Here is a 14534-nt window from a genome sequence, read left to right as displayed (position 1 = left end):
TCATTTATTTAATCATATCTCCAGAGTCCATTGTGCCTTGTAAAGTAACGTTCACAGGTTCCAGGGATGGGGATTTTTTTTTTTTTTAAAAAGGAGTTCCCATTATAGCTCAGCAGGTTACAGACCCGACATCGTGTCTGTAAGGATGCGGGTTCAATCCCTGGTCTTGCTCAGTGGATTAAGGAACTGGCATTGCTGCAAGTTGTGGTGTAGGTCACAGATGCAGCTCAGCTGTGATGCTGCTGCACCTGCAGCATATGGACATTCCCAGGCCTGCAGCTGCAGCTCCCATTCGGGCCCGGGAACGTCCGTATGCTGCAGGTGCAGCCCTAAAAGGAAAAAAGAAAAGATTGGGATCTCTTTGGGGGGCCGTTTCACTCTATCCCAGGGGTGATCTAAGTCTCCTCCACTCTGTAAGGTCTCCATTCACACAGAATTGGGCACATGGAATCACTCCAGTAATGTTCACCTATGTACTGATGATCCTTTTCAGAGCTTCCCCATCTGCCTTCTATGTTGGCCTCCCCTCTAAAGCTGTGCAGTGGGTGGGGTTTGTTCTCGGAGCCTTAGATGGGTGGAGCGTGAGGCCAGAGGCCCTGGTAAGGGTCTCGTGCTCCTCCGTCAGCCTTGCCAGGGGCGTCTTTGATCACCACGGCAATGTCGATAACAATTATTTCCCCCTTCGTGATTAGCTCCACTCAAGCTGAGTCTAAATGATATCAAAACAGCCAGTCAATTTAGTCAATTTACTCAGTCTGTCAATTTAGTAGGAAATAAAAAATCAATTAAATTAGTGGTTTGAGTGAATTGACAGGTTGTCTCATTGACTCAGTGGAGTCAGGAAACCCTGTATAGACAGCTCCAGAGAGGAGAGTCCCACCGGACGCATACTGCTAATTCTCCTAACGGGACGTTCTGTAATTATGGTGATGAAAATAATACCCTTTCTCCACATTTTCAGAGATGATAGCTATTTCGAGAAAGCTCACGGTGGTGATCTAATTTTGTTGCGCCAACATCCTGAGATCATCAGGATGGCTGAGGAAACTGAGGCAGGAAGGCTAAATAAGAAACAGAGAGAGACAAATATTAAGTGATATCACTTATAGGTGGAATCTAAAAAAAATGCAAATGAATTTATTTTACAAAACGAAAGCAGACTCATAGACATAGAAAATGAACGGTTGCCAAAGGGTTTCGACAGAGGGGAGGAAGGATAAATTAGGAGTATGGGATTAACAGATACACACTACTGTATATAAAATAGTGAAACAACAAGGTCCTCCTGTATAATACAGGGAAGTATATTCAATATTGTGTAATAACTTACAGTGGAGAGGAATCTGGAAACAAATGTGTAACTGCATCACTTGGTTCTACATCTAAAACAAACACAATATTGTAAATCAACTATACTTCAATTAAGAAAAGAAATTTAAGGACTCACAGCAAAATAACAGTAACAACCTATAACTCTTAAAATAACCTCTAACACAGAGGAGTTCCTGCTATGGTGCAACAGGTTCAGCGGTATCTCTATAGTGCTAGGACGCAGGTTCAATCCCTGATCCAGCACAGTGGGTTTAACGGATCCTGTGTTGCTACAGCTGCAGCATAGATTGTGCATTTGATCCCTGGTCCAGGAACTCCATATGCTGTGGGGTGGCCAAAAAAGAAAAAAAAAAATGCTGAGAACTGATTTAAGCACCTTCCATATATTATGTAATCCTATGAGGTAGATTATTAACCAGGTATTATTATCCAGATTTTATAAAGAGTAAGTGAAAGAGCTGGGATTTGAACTTCAGTCTCTTAAAAACCTGCTTCACCTTGGATATACATTAAACTCAAAAGAGAGCCAGAAATATGAGAAGGGTTCCATACTGCAGCTCTCTTTGTAATAGCAAAAAACCTGAGAGTGATCTAGAAAGGGCTAGGTCACATGGATGCTAGAGTGCTCTGTCTCTGAAAAGGGGTGAGGAAGATCTCTGCAAAGCACCAGCGAGCAGCCTCCAGGAGTCCAGGAGTGGAGAGAGCTAAGTGTGTGGTATGCTACATGCATTGAAGAAAAGAAGGGGCTGTGTGTTTTCTGGTGCGAAACACTGCAGGACACTTGTCCTCATTTCTTGATTAATAATTTTTTTTTGCACAGTGACACAGAGATAGATTAAAAGAAATTTAGGAGTTTAGAAAGGACTTGTAACAGAGCAAAGACTGGGAAAAATTTAAGCTTTAAGCAGTCGTATTGTTGATAGTAATTGATACTGTCATATGGACACTTTTGTAAGGTAACGGCTAAAACTAATAATTATGAGCTGGGATACTGGGATTTTTTTTTTTTTTTTTTTTTGGCTTTTTGGCTTTTTGCCTTTTCTAGGGCTGCTCTTGAGCGGCATATGGAGATTCCCAGACTAGGGGTCTAATTGGAGTGTAGCCACCGGCTTACGCCAGAGCCACAGCAACACGGGATCCAATCCGTGTCTGCAACCTACACCACAGCTCACGGCAACCCTGTATCCTTAACCCACTGAGCAAGGCCAGGGATGGAACCCGCAACCTCATGGTTCCTAGTCAGATTTATTAACCACTGCGCCACGATGAGAACTCCTGGGATTTTTTTTTTTTTTTTTAGTGGGTGGAAGAGATTACAGATGTAAAATCACTGAAGTCCATAACAACCCTATAATGCAGAATTTTTTTTTTTTTGGTCTTTTTTTTGCTATTTCTTGGGCCGCTCCTGCGGCATATGGAGGTTCCCAGGCTAGGGGTCGAACCGGAGCTGCAGCCACCAGCCTACGCCAGAGCCACAGCAACACTGGATCTGAGCCGCGTCTGCAACCTACACCACAGCTCACGGCAACGCCGGATCATTAACCCACTGAGCAAGGGCAGGGACCAAACCCGCAACCTCATGGTTCCTAGTTGGATTCGTTAACCACTGCGCCACGACGGGAACTGCTGTAATGCAGAATTTGAGTTGGAATATGTGTGGCTGAGCTACACAACTCCTTTTTGGCAGCTATGTCTTAGGCCCCCAGTCCTCCCCATTCCCCTTTCTGCATGACTGAGATTTAGCTTACTTACAAGGAATGCAACCAAGCCAGGTGAGGGCCCCATCAATTTTTACCCTTGCCTCCCTCTGGTAAGAAAACTGGAAAAATGACTTTGCTAATGCTGAGGGTTAATAGACGTGATTCCCCCACCACCACCACCTCAGGGGGTGGAGTAGGGGTCCTCTGGTTCCCATTGGTGCATATATGCTTCTCACTTTGTAGTCAAACCTGTTTTTAGTTTTGGCCCCTTTAAGCTCCCCTGTACCCCTTTCACTGGCATGGAGTATGTGAGAATGCCTCTGCTTTGCCCAATCGTGCCTGTACGTAAGTTACTCACAGTGAACTTTATAGTGGCACTTTACAGTCTTCCTTTTTTGGTCTCAAAGTCTTTCTCAGTTTGGAAGATGTATTCAATATCTCCTCCTCCTTAAAGCGTGATATAATCTCATTTTCCCCCTTAAAACACAAAATATTTTCCAGCTTTTTCCACTGCAGGGGCCCAGAAATGATCGCCAATTCAGCAGCAATAAGCACCCTTAACACCTGGATTATGGCCTCTAAATACTATTTTGCATAAAACCAAACCAGAGTCTCTTAGAAAAATGGATGATTCTAGTTGGGGACAGGAATGCACATATAAGCCAGAAGCATCTTGTCACAGGTGTGCAAGGAGGCTGTCGATGACAAGGATCATCTCAGGAAGACTCAGGAGAGAAATTAGACTTCCACTAACCAAAGGTAGTATAATTTAAACAGAATTAGAATAACAAATTAAAACACATTGAATATGTCTGTATTAATAATTTCCCAATGATGCTCTAAAACTAACAACTATAAACCTTTGGCCACATTTGGAGGATGTGAAGGATCCAGTTCCCTATTTTATTTTTACTTATTATTATTTTTTTTTGTCTTTTTGCCTTTTCTAGGGCTGCACCTGTGGCATATGGAAGTTCCCAGGCTAGGGGTCTAATTGGAGCTGTAGCCACCAGCCTACACCACACCCACAGCAATTCCGGATCTGAGCCGCGTCTGTGACCTACACCACAGCTCACTGCAACGCTGGATCCTTAACCCACTGAACAAGGCCAGGGATCGAACCTGCAACCTCATGGTTCCTAGTCGGATTCTTTAACTACTGAGCTATGATGGGAACTCCCAGTTCCTTATTTTAAAAACTGGTAAATGAAGAGAAATTATGAAGTATTTCTCCTGCCTTTCCCTTTGGAACTGTATTTCAGGTAACATAGTTGATAAAAGGACATTTCTCTTTATAGAAACATTCTAGCTACCAAAAGAAGGAATCATAGAGTTGGAAACCCTAGGTTTTGAAAACTCTAATAAATTGGAGTTCCCATTGTGGCTCAGTGGGTTAAGAACCCAACATAGTGTCCATGAGGATGCGGATTCAATCCTAGGCCTTACTCAGTGGGTTAAGAAACCGGTGTTGCCGTGGATGTGTCATAGGCCTGCAGCTGAAGCTTCGATTTGACCCCTAGCCCAAGAACTTCCATATGCCCCAGGTGCAGCCATTAAAAAAAAAAGAAAACCCCAATAAATTAATGAATTTAGGCAGTGATTATTAATGACTAACATCACAAAAAAGAGGCAACTAGACAGGAAATACCTTTGGAAGATGCAATACCACCTATGAAGTAGTCTATCAAGTAATTAAAATCTGAATTTTATTAGGCCTCCACATCTAATGACTAACTTATAGGAAACACAAGGACAGAGGAGCATGTATGTGAAGCCATCCCTTGGTTCAACAAATAGCCAAATCCAGACAGTGATAAACTGTTTGGGACAATTGTCCTCATTTCTTCATTAAAAAGAAATTTCATAACAGAAAAGAACGAGATCGAGCAAGAATCTATAGATTAAAAGAATTTTAGGAGCGTTATCAACAAATTATAACACCCAGACTTTATCTGCAAATCCACCAGAAACAAATACCTAAAAACATATCAAACAACAGAAGACATTAGATTTTGATAGATTTGAGGAATTATTATTATAAGAAACCTTATTATTATTTGCTGTGGTATAGTATTGTTATTTTTTATAAAAAAAAAAAAAGTCCTTGGAGTTCCTGTCGTGGCTTAGTGGTAGTGAAACTGACTAGGAACCATGAGGTTGCAGGTTTGATCCCTGGCCTTGCTCAGTGGGTTGGGGATCTGGCGTTGCTGTGAGCTGTGGTGTAGGTTGCAGACGCGGCTCGGATCCCGCGGTGCTGTGGCTGTGGGCGTAGGCTGGGGCTACAGCTCCGATTCAACCCTTAGCCTGGGAACCTCCATATGCCGCCGTGGGAGCAGCCCTAGAAAAAGGCAAAAAGACAAAAACAAAACAAAACAAAACAAAAAAACCCTTATCTCTCAGAGATTCATTCTGAAGTTTAACATCTGGGGTTTGCTTCAAAATAATTGTATTTTGGGGTGTGGGAAGTGGCTTGGGGCAGAGGCTAATAAACAAGATGGATCATGAACTGTTAATTACTGAAACTGGAGGGGGTACATGGGAGGTCAGCGTAATGTCCATTTATATTGCTTATTCGTAAAACTGTCTATATAACAAGTTACACGATTTATAGAGAAAGGATTCTTATTGAATTGCCTGGGGTAGTGCCTGAGTTCAGTTTTGCTTTTGTTTCTGTTTGAAAGCTTCCTACCCAATTGTAATGTGCAGCCCAAATTCCAGAACCTCCTTTAATTTTCTTAACCTCTCCCCAGCAGAGTTTGGAATTCAGCCCCCCCAGAGAGATGCTGTACCCAGGAAACACCCCCTTCCCCAAGTGACTGACCTCATCTTTACATCGTTTCTTTTCCAGCTGCCTCAATTGCAGGGTGGTAAGATCTGTTTTTCTATTAGTTTTTCTAATTTCCCCAGCTGGTTTGGAACTTCAGGAAGTTAATAGGCATTTTGTATTTGACTTATTTTGCCCTTGAGGCCTCTGAGAACGCCTGCCAATAATGAGCTGACCCATTTTTAGAAACAGGGTGTGGTTCCTAAGACATCAGTGTCTCCTTTGATGCAAGAGGAAATGCCTGTCTTCGTGGGCGTCAGGTGCAACTCAGTTCATGTCGGTTTTGAAGTGCTTGGGATAATGCTCTGTCTCTGCAAGGAGTTAGTGATCAACCGGGAAGAGGAGGGGGGTGTGAGCAGGTCCCTAAAGGGGCTTCTTCCCATGTGTTTAAATACTGTCAGGGCATGGGGGGGGTGGCATTTGGGATGCTACTTCAAAGGACCCCATGGGGCTGGAGGACAAAGACAGCTTGCACTGGAGCTGATGAACTTCCAGCAGGAGTGTGAACTCAAAGACCACTCCTTAATCCCACAAAGTGTCAGATGAGGACAGAACTTCCCCTGAGAGTAGGGGGAATATTGAGTCTACCCTCTGTGTCTAGAAGCATGGGTTGAGTCCACCCTGTGCAGTCTGTCCACTTGTGGTTTAATGCTCTCTGTCCCTGTCTTTGAAATTCTTAATAATTTTTGAATCAGAGGTTCCTTGTTTTCATTTTGCACTGGAACCTACAAATGACGCACTGGTTGGTGGTTGAGAGGAGTGCGTTTGGAATGTGACGTGATGAGAAGGGGATCAAACCATCTCTTGATCCAAGCCCAAATGATCTTGTGCCTGATTTGGAGGCTGTGTAAAACGAAAATAGCAAGAAGAATCAGAAAGGGAGAGAGAAGGATGCCACAGTGAGCGAGAGATCAATATGAGTATTTTTAGTACAGGTGGAAGGACTTTTCCCCTCCACTGGGTCTCTTTTGAGCTGATGTCAGTAATGAGAACAGGGCTGGGGAGATCAGATATCTTCAGTTCAGGAGATAAGTATACTTAGAGAAGCTGAGCCAGCCACCCAGGACTTCCTGGGGGAGGGGACTTGTTAGGGAAGGAGCCGAAATTTGAGAGATTTTCTGCTCCGGGCTCTGAGCCCTGGGTTACACGATGGAGCTGGGTCTTAAATGAAGGTGGGCCTGCACTGAGCCCACTCTCCTGCCCATTTTAGGGAGTCCTGTTTGTATAGGCAACCAATCCATTCGCTGGCTCATTCACCAGACACAAACACGCACAGGCATATGTGTGTATGTGTACACAGGTGTAGACACACATACAGGTACACAAACACACACACACACACACACACACACACACACGCATCCACAATTCCAGATATAGGTTTGTGGGTTTTTTTTGTTTGTTTGTTTTTTGGTCACCCTGTGGCATATGGAGTTCCCAGGCAAGGGATCAGGTTCTAGCCACAGTTGGGACCTATGCTGTGGCTGTGACAACACTGCATCCTTTAACCCCCTCTGCCAGGCTGGAGATCAAACCTCTGTTCCTGGCGCTGCAGAGGTGCCCCTGATCCTGTTGTGCTACAGTGTGAACTCCCAGATATAGTTTTAGGCTTTGGAGTCCTAATGACACACAGGACAGACATGATCCCTTGTTGTCATCATGCAGGACGAGGAGGCAGATGGGTTGGAATACAGTCAGCAAAGGTGCAAGTTCCAGATAATGTCTGGAAACATGGAGCCAGGTGTTGAGTGGATCAGAGCTCAGTCATCCTCTGAAGTCTTGACTTGACCTTGAACATGATCAAACCACTGTGGTTTCTTTCATTTCCACATAGGCTAGATAAGAGGATTTGATTAAAAGAGACGTGTCATCTTAATAGCCAAAGTAAGCTCTGAACACGACTTTCTAGCAGTGGTCCTCCAAGTGAGATCTCTGGACCAGCACGTCAGCATCTCCTGGCAACTTGTTGGGAATGCAGATTCTTAGGCCTCACCCCGTCTTAGTGAATCAGAAACTCTGTGTTTTGAAGAAGCCCCCTGGGTGATTGAAACGTCTTGTGAGGTGGAGAACCGGCGTCCTAGGCCACCTCCCCTTGGACCTCGAACTCTCCTCACTTAGGGATGATTCCGATACCCTCTCACCTTTGGGAATGTTACCATTGACCAAGAAAGAGCCTTCACACCCACCATGTCGTGTGTCCTGGCTCACCCCTGGGGAGCCACACCACTGCTTCATTACCTCCTTGCTCCCAGCCTTTGAAATCTACCTTATGGAGTTGTCATTGAGTTAGGATGCCACGCAGCAGAAGAACTGGGAGCGCTTCTTGAGAAAAGGGGCAGACAGGTGGAATGAGGTATTTGATTGATTTGGACCAGCTGCTGCAGCCCCCCTCCTCTGCCATCTGTCTATCATCTCCGTATCTATCTGTCTGTTTATGTGTCTGGCTACCCACCAACCTGCCTTTCTCCTACTGTCTAAATACTCTCAGACTCGTGCAGAAGGTGATCAGTTGATGGCCATAGAAGCTGCGTCTGAAAGACGAGATGGAAAGGAGGGGAGGAAGGATGTGTGAGGAATGGGCTGAGCTGGAGGGAGGAGAGATGGCAAGAAACCCCTGTCCAGGAGTTCCTTTGTGGTGCAATACGTTAAGGATCCAGCATTGGTGGCTGCTGTGGTGCAGGTTCAATCCCTGGCTGGGGAGCTTCCACACGCTGTAGGTACAGCCTGCTGTATAGCACAGGGAACTATATCCAATTACTTGTGATGGAACATGGTGGAAGATAATGTGAGAAAAAGAATGTGTATATATATATGACAAGGTCACTTTGCTGTATGCCAGAAATTGACAGAACATTATAAATCAACTATAATTAAAAAAAATTAGGGAGTTCCCTTTGTGGCTTAGCGGTTAACGAATCTGACTAGGATCTATGAGGATGTGGGTTCGATCCCTGGCCTCTTTCAGTGGGTTAAGGATCCGGTGTTGCTGTGAGCTGAGGTGTAGGTTGCAGATGCGGCTTGGATCCGGCATTGCTGTGGCTGTGGTGAAGGCTGGCAGCTGTAGCTCCGATTTGACCCCTAGCGTGGGAACTTCCATATGCCATGGGTGTGGCCCTAAAAGCAAAAAAATTATTATAAAGTCTTTGTCATATCAAGAGGTAATCAAAGAGTATGCAAGAAAAAAAGGATTTTAGGGTACGTTGGTGAGTTATTACTGAGATTTTTTTCCTGTATTTTTAATTTTTGTGGTATTTTTTAGCCCTTTGTGTAACTTGGGGGAGTTCTCATCAGAAATGAATCTGATTAGTATCCATAAGGATGCAAGTTCAATCCCTGGCCTTGCTCAGTGGATTAAGGATCCGGGGTTGTGTGAGCTGTGGGATAGTTTGCACACATGGCTTGGATCCCACGTTGCTGTGGCTGTGGCTGTGGTGTAGGCCGGCAGCTGTAGCTCTGATTGGACCCCTAGCCTGGGAACTTCCACATGCTTCGGGTGTGGCCCTAAAAAAAAGGAAAAAAATAAAATAAAAGAAAGAAAAATGTGTAACTTGTGGTGATTAATAGGTCTAAATAAGCATTCTATCTTACAGTCACACACACACAAAGAAAGGCCTCTCTAAGGGGACTGCCTTGGAATAAGGGGTGGGGAGTGGGGCTGAGGTGTCAGGGAGCAGGTTAAGTGCAATGATGGAGGAACTCAGGATCCAGAGGAGAGAGGTTAAAGGTGGGAGAGCCAAGTGGCATTAAAATAGGGTGCCTCAGAAGTAAGAGGGAAAAGCAGTTTTTATGGCCGCTATTAAAGACCCTAAATGAATGTGCCTTTCAATGAATTGTGTGTTTACGTTTCTGGAATGGAGACTTGCCAGGACTGCCTGGGGAGGCTTCTCCCACAGCTCACCCACCCTTCCCGACCCAGCCGTGAAAATAGGTGCCTGCTTCTCTCTCTAGGTCGTTCTACCAGCTAATTATCTGTAAAGATTCAAATCATGAACTCAAACGCCAAAGCTTTTTATGGGCATTAGGGGAGTATTAAATAGACTGAAAGCAAAGTTACAGTTCCCCCAATAGATTTTTTGGGGGGATTGATAAAAATCTGCTTTTAATTAAAAATATAAAGCGATGAGGCCCCCTCTACACAAACAGGAAAGTCTTCGGGGCTTAGTCCCCAGTGCAAACGTCTATGGATGTCTGCTGGGCTCCCAGCCTCTGCTGCCTGGCCTGTGGGCCGCCAGGAGGAATGATGGATGGGCTGGCCAGATTTTCGGCTGAGAGGCCTTGCTAATAGATACACAAAAACAGAGGCTGTAATGCAGCTCACAAGATGAAGTAATGGGCTTGTCTCTGTCTAGGTAGGGAATTCTGCCAAGCCCTGTGCTTTAAATAAAAGGAGGCTTTTGTGGTTCTTGGCATGAGCCCACCAGTGCAGGCTAACCTTGGCATCTGTGTGCTGGGCTTTCTCTAGAATGGGGCTGAGAGTTGACGAGGGCTCAGAGGTTACCCAAGGGCGAGGATTCTGGGCTTGGGGACCCTTCCCGTCAAGCCTCTTCCTCTCTCAGGAAAGGTTTCTACTCAGTTGTGCAAGATGAAAACCTAGGAATCAGCCTTGATTCCTCCCAGATCTCAACTCTCTCTTAAGTGTATTTATTTTTCTCTCTTTTCACTGTTTCCACCCCCAGGCCTGCCACCAACATCTCTGACCTAGATGCTACAAGACCTTCTTAATGAGTCTGTCAGTTCCCCAGATCATCCTCTACAATCCACTCTCCTGCTAAAGTCAGAATAATTTTTTTTGAGATTGTTCATACATTTTTTTTTTGCTATGTCAACCATTCATTTCTTTTTATTATTCACTGTTATTCTAGTGTATGAATATACCACAATTTGTTGATCTTTTGCCACAAGATGAACGTTTGGAATGTTCCCAGTTTTTACTGCGAATAAATAAGGACATTCAGGAACAAGTTGCTAAGAACATTCATGTGCAAGTATTTCTGTCGACTTGTATATTAATTTATTACTATTTTTTTTTTAGGGCCGCGTTGTGTGACATATGGACGTTCCCAGGCTAGGGGTCGAATCGGAGCTGCGGGCCTACGTCACAGCCACAGCAATGTAGGATCCGAGCCATGTCTGCGACCTGCATCACAGCTCATGGCAATATCGGATCCTTAATCCACTGAGCTAGGCCAGGGGTCGAACCCACATCCTCAAGGATACTCATCAGGTTACCCCTGTGCGACAGCGACAACGGGAACTCCGAATTTCTTTAGAGTAAATACCTCGGAGTCAAAGGGCTTTATCACTTGATCTGTGTGTACCTAACTTTTAAAAGATAATTGTGTCAAGGCAATTTTAAGTTCATAGCACAATTAAGAGGAAGGTACACAGGTTTCCATATACCCCCTGCCCTCACACATGCACAGCCTCTCCTATTATCAACATCTTCCACCAGGGTGGTGCGTTTGTTACTGTTGATGAACCTGTGTTGACACATAATTATCGCCCATGGGGTCCCTCCTGGTGTGGCACATTTTATGGGTTTGGACAAATGTGCCCTTGACCCTGTACAGCACAGGCTTGAGCTGCGTGGGTCCACTTAGACATGAATCTTTTTCAGTAGAAATGCTGCAGTGCTCCCCAGTCCATGGTTGGTGAATCCATGGATGCAGAGAAACAGCAGACAGGGAGGGCCATTTGTACTTTATATACCAGTTAACCTGCGTGTTGTTCAAGGGTCAGCTGTATAATGACACGTATCCATCGTACAGTATCTGCAGAGTATTTTCACGGCTCTAAAAATCCTCTGTTGTCTTTTTCATCCCCGTCCCTTCCTACCACAAAATGATCTTCTCATGCAAAGTCCTCAGCAGGAAAGGCAGCACAGCTCTGTGCTTAAAACATGGACCGAGGGAGTTCCTGTGGTGGCACAGCGGAAACGAATCCGACTAGGGACCATGAGGTTGTGGGTTCGATCCCTGGCCTTGCTCGGTGGGTTAAGGATCTGGTGTTGCTGTGAGCTGTGGTGTAGGTCGCAGACGTGGCTCGGATCCCGCGTTGCTGTGGCTCTGGTGTAGGCTGGCGGCTACAGCTCCAATTTGACCCCTAACCTGGGAACCTCCATATGCCGCGGGTGCGGCCCTCAAAAGACAAAAGACAAAAAAAAAAAAAAAAAAAACCCAAAAAACATGGACTGAGGAACCAGATTACCTAGGTTTGAATTCTGGCTTCTACCACCTGCTGGCTATGTGGGCTTAGCAAGTTACTTAAGCTTTCTGTGCCTCAGTTTCCTCAGCTGTTAAATGGGGATAATAATATTTGCTCATGCAAACTTTTGAGAATTAAACTGATGTAAATAAAGGAGTTCCCTGGTGGCTCAGCAGGTTAAGGACCCGGTGTTGTCACTGCAGTGTGTGGGTGTCATCTCTGGCCCAGGAACTTCCACATGCAGCCGATGTGGCCAAATTAAACCAGTACCTAGTACTATATGAAGGTAAAGGGGTCCAAACCACAGGGGCCCTTGTTGGGCATCACAAGAATGTTGGCTTTTTTCTTTCAGTGCCACAGGGAGCCACTGGAGGGTTTTAGGTAGAAGAGCGACATGCTGAGACTTTTTAAAGGATTGCTTTGTCTGCTATACTCACAACATCCTGGTCACTTAATTAAGAGATAGCTCTTGTTTCTGAAATGGTTACAGCCTAATAATGGTGATAAGACTGACACATACATAACAAGCTAAAAAATAGTAAATGCAATGAAAGACACTCAGATCCTATGAGGGCTCTAACACCGAAAGAGGAGAGAGACAGATTGGTGTCAGCTGGGGTAACAGGAGGTGGACGCTTAGTGGGTATTACAGAGGTAGGCCCATTGAGATGGCCAGGACTGAACTTGGAGATCTGGTGGTGGGGTGGCAGCATGGGTCCTGTTGTGTGGCACAGAGTGAACCCAGTAATTCAGAGGCTATCGCTTAGGCAGATGGGTATCAGCCTGTGGAGTGCACGCCAGTCACCAAGGAGCTGTTCAAAGGCAGATTCCTGGATCCCCCCTTTGGATATTCTGATTTGGAAGGTTGGGGGGAGGGTGCATTTTAATGGGCATATGAGTGATTCTGAGGCAGGTGTGGAGTTGGCCTCCAAGAAAAGCTGTCTTGGGCTAAACAAGGCAATGCAGTGGGAAGCATATTTGGTCAAGTAGGAACTAACAGCGTAAGTGAGTCTAGAGTTCCAGACCGAGGATCCGGCATGTTATCTCGTAGGGACTGGTGGATGACTTGGAGCTCCAAGTCTGAGCTCCATGCCAAGGCCTCCAGCAAAGGCCTGAGCTGAGGCGGGTTTATGTCATTTATTCATCAGCCACGTGGAGAGTGAGACAGATGCCCAGTGGGGAGGGTGCACAATTGAACAGGTGCGTGTGAGAATAGGCCTGAACTGGGTGGGACCAGGGCAGGGGAGGGGAGGTTTGAAGAGATGAGAGGCAGACGAAATAGACTGAGAATGCCGCGTGCACAGGGACTCCACCCATCTTGTCACCTACTGTATGCTTGGCATGTAGGAGGTGCTCAGTAAAGCCTTCTGAAATGAAAGGATCCAGAGGACTTGGCTACTGCTTGAGTGTGGGGAGCAAGAGAGAGAGAAGAGAGAAGGATGAGCCCACTGAGTACAATAAAGGCTCAAGTCAGGAGGGGTACTCAGGGGAAACAGGAAACAAGGGAAAGCAAACACAACACAACATACCCAAAAATCAGAAAAGAAAGAGCGACTCAACCAGAAGACCCAAAATCAACCACGCACCGAAGTTCTCTTGTGCTGTGAGTTAAGGATCCAGTGTCAGCATTGCAGTGGCTCATGTCCCTGCTGTGGCTCATGTTGGATACCTGGCCTGGGAACTTCTACACGACGAGAATGTCACCCAAACAAAACAATCAGTCATGCACGGCAGAAGACCTGGGCTCTGATTCCCAGAGTTTCCAGATAAATGGGGCTTGATGATGGAGCCAGTCTGTCTGTGGGGCTGGGAGGCAGGAGGCAGCTTCATGGGGTGCTGGGGGGGAGAGGAGGAGAGAGCGAGAAACGGCTAGACTTCGAACTCTAAGGGTACAGAGAAAATGAACACACGGCTTCCACAGTGAGCGTCCTTCTTGAAGGGAGGAGAACAAACCTGCCTTGGCGCCAGGCAGCAGCCTAACTTCCTGATGCCTTAGGGGTGCTTGGAAAATACTCCAGAGCCGTGATTTCCACCAATCGCCCAAGCAGATGGGTTCAATAAAGCCAATGGTTATTTACATCAATGCAAAGACTGTGTGTGTTTATTTCTGGCTCCTGGGGTCTGGAAAGGAAAAAGGAATGATTGAAATGAGGAACGTGCTGAAAGGAAAAAATGGACAATCTAACAAGGAAAAAATGTTCGTGCTCAGCCTAATTCCTTTCATCCCGGGGCCCCTGAGGCCTCAGTGAGGGGACCTGGTGAAGCCCTCCGAAGACCTGCAACCCATACCAGCTGGGATCCAAGGTGAGGGCCCTGGGAACTGCCCCCCTGTGCTCAGGACACAAAGAGCTGGGCTGGGAATGGAGGAGGAGCAGAGGGGTGCCTCCTGGAATGTGGGTTGGGGTTTGAATCCAGCCTCAACCTTTCCCAGTGCCGCGACATGGGGCAAGACCAGAACCACTCTGTGTAACAAT

The 14534-nt window shown here is 45.8% G+C and overlaps 2 long non-coding RNA genes across 3 annotated transcripts in view; both read left to right on the top strand.

Moving 5' to 3' along the window:
* The window catches only part of LOC102157493 (uncharacterized), a 978951-nt gene that overhangs the window by 94498 nt on the left and 869919 nt on the right, over positions 1-14534 (top strand). The window lies entirely within an intron of this gene.
* Positions 3534-10828, top strand: LOC146404395 (uncharacterized). The gene is made up of 3 exons (XR_014840354.1): positions 3534-3791; positions 5786-5899; positions 10533-10828. It is a non-coding gene; the product is annotated as an uncharacterized LOC146404395 (long non-coding RNA).

Source organism: Sus scrofa, chromosome 3 (genome assembly GCF_054392235.1).
Source record: "Sus scrofa isolate SSC_HxYL_T2T_F1_AM1 chromosome 3, Sscrofa_HxYL_maternal_Yorkshire_Landrace_v2.0, whole genome shotgun sequence".
Classification (NCBI taxonomy): Eukaryota; Metazoa; Chordata; class Mammalia; order Artiodactyla; family Suidae; genus Sus; species Sus scrofa.
This window is presented reverse-complemented; position numbering and strand designations above follow the sequence as displayed.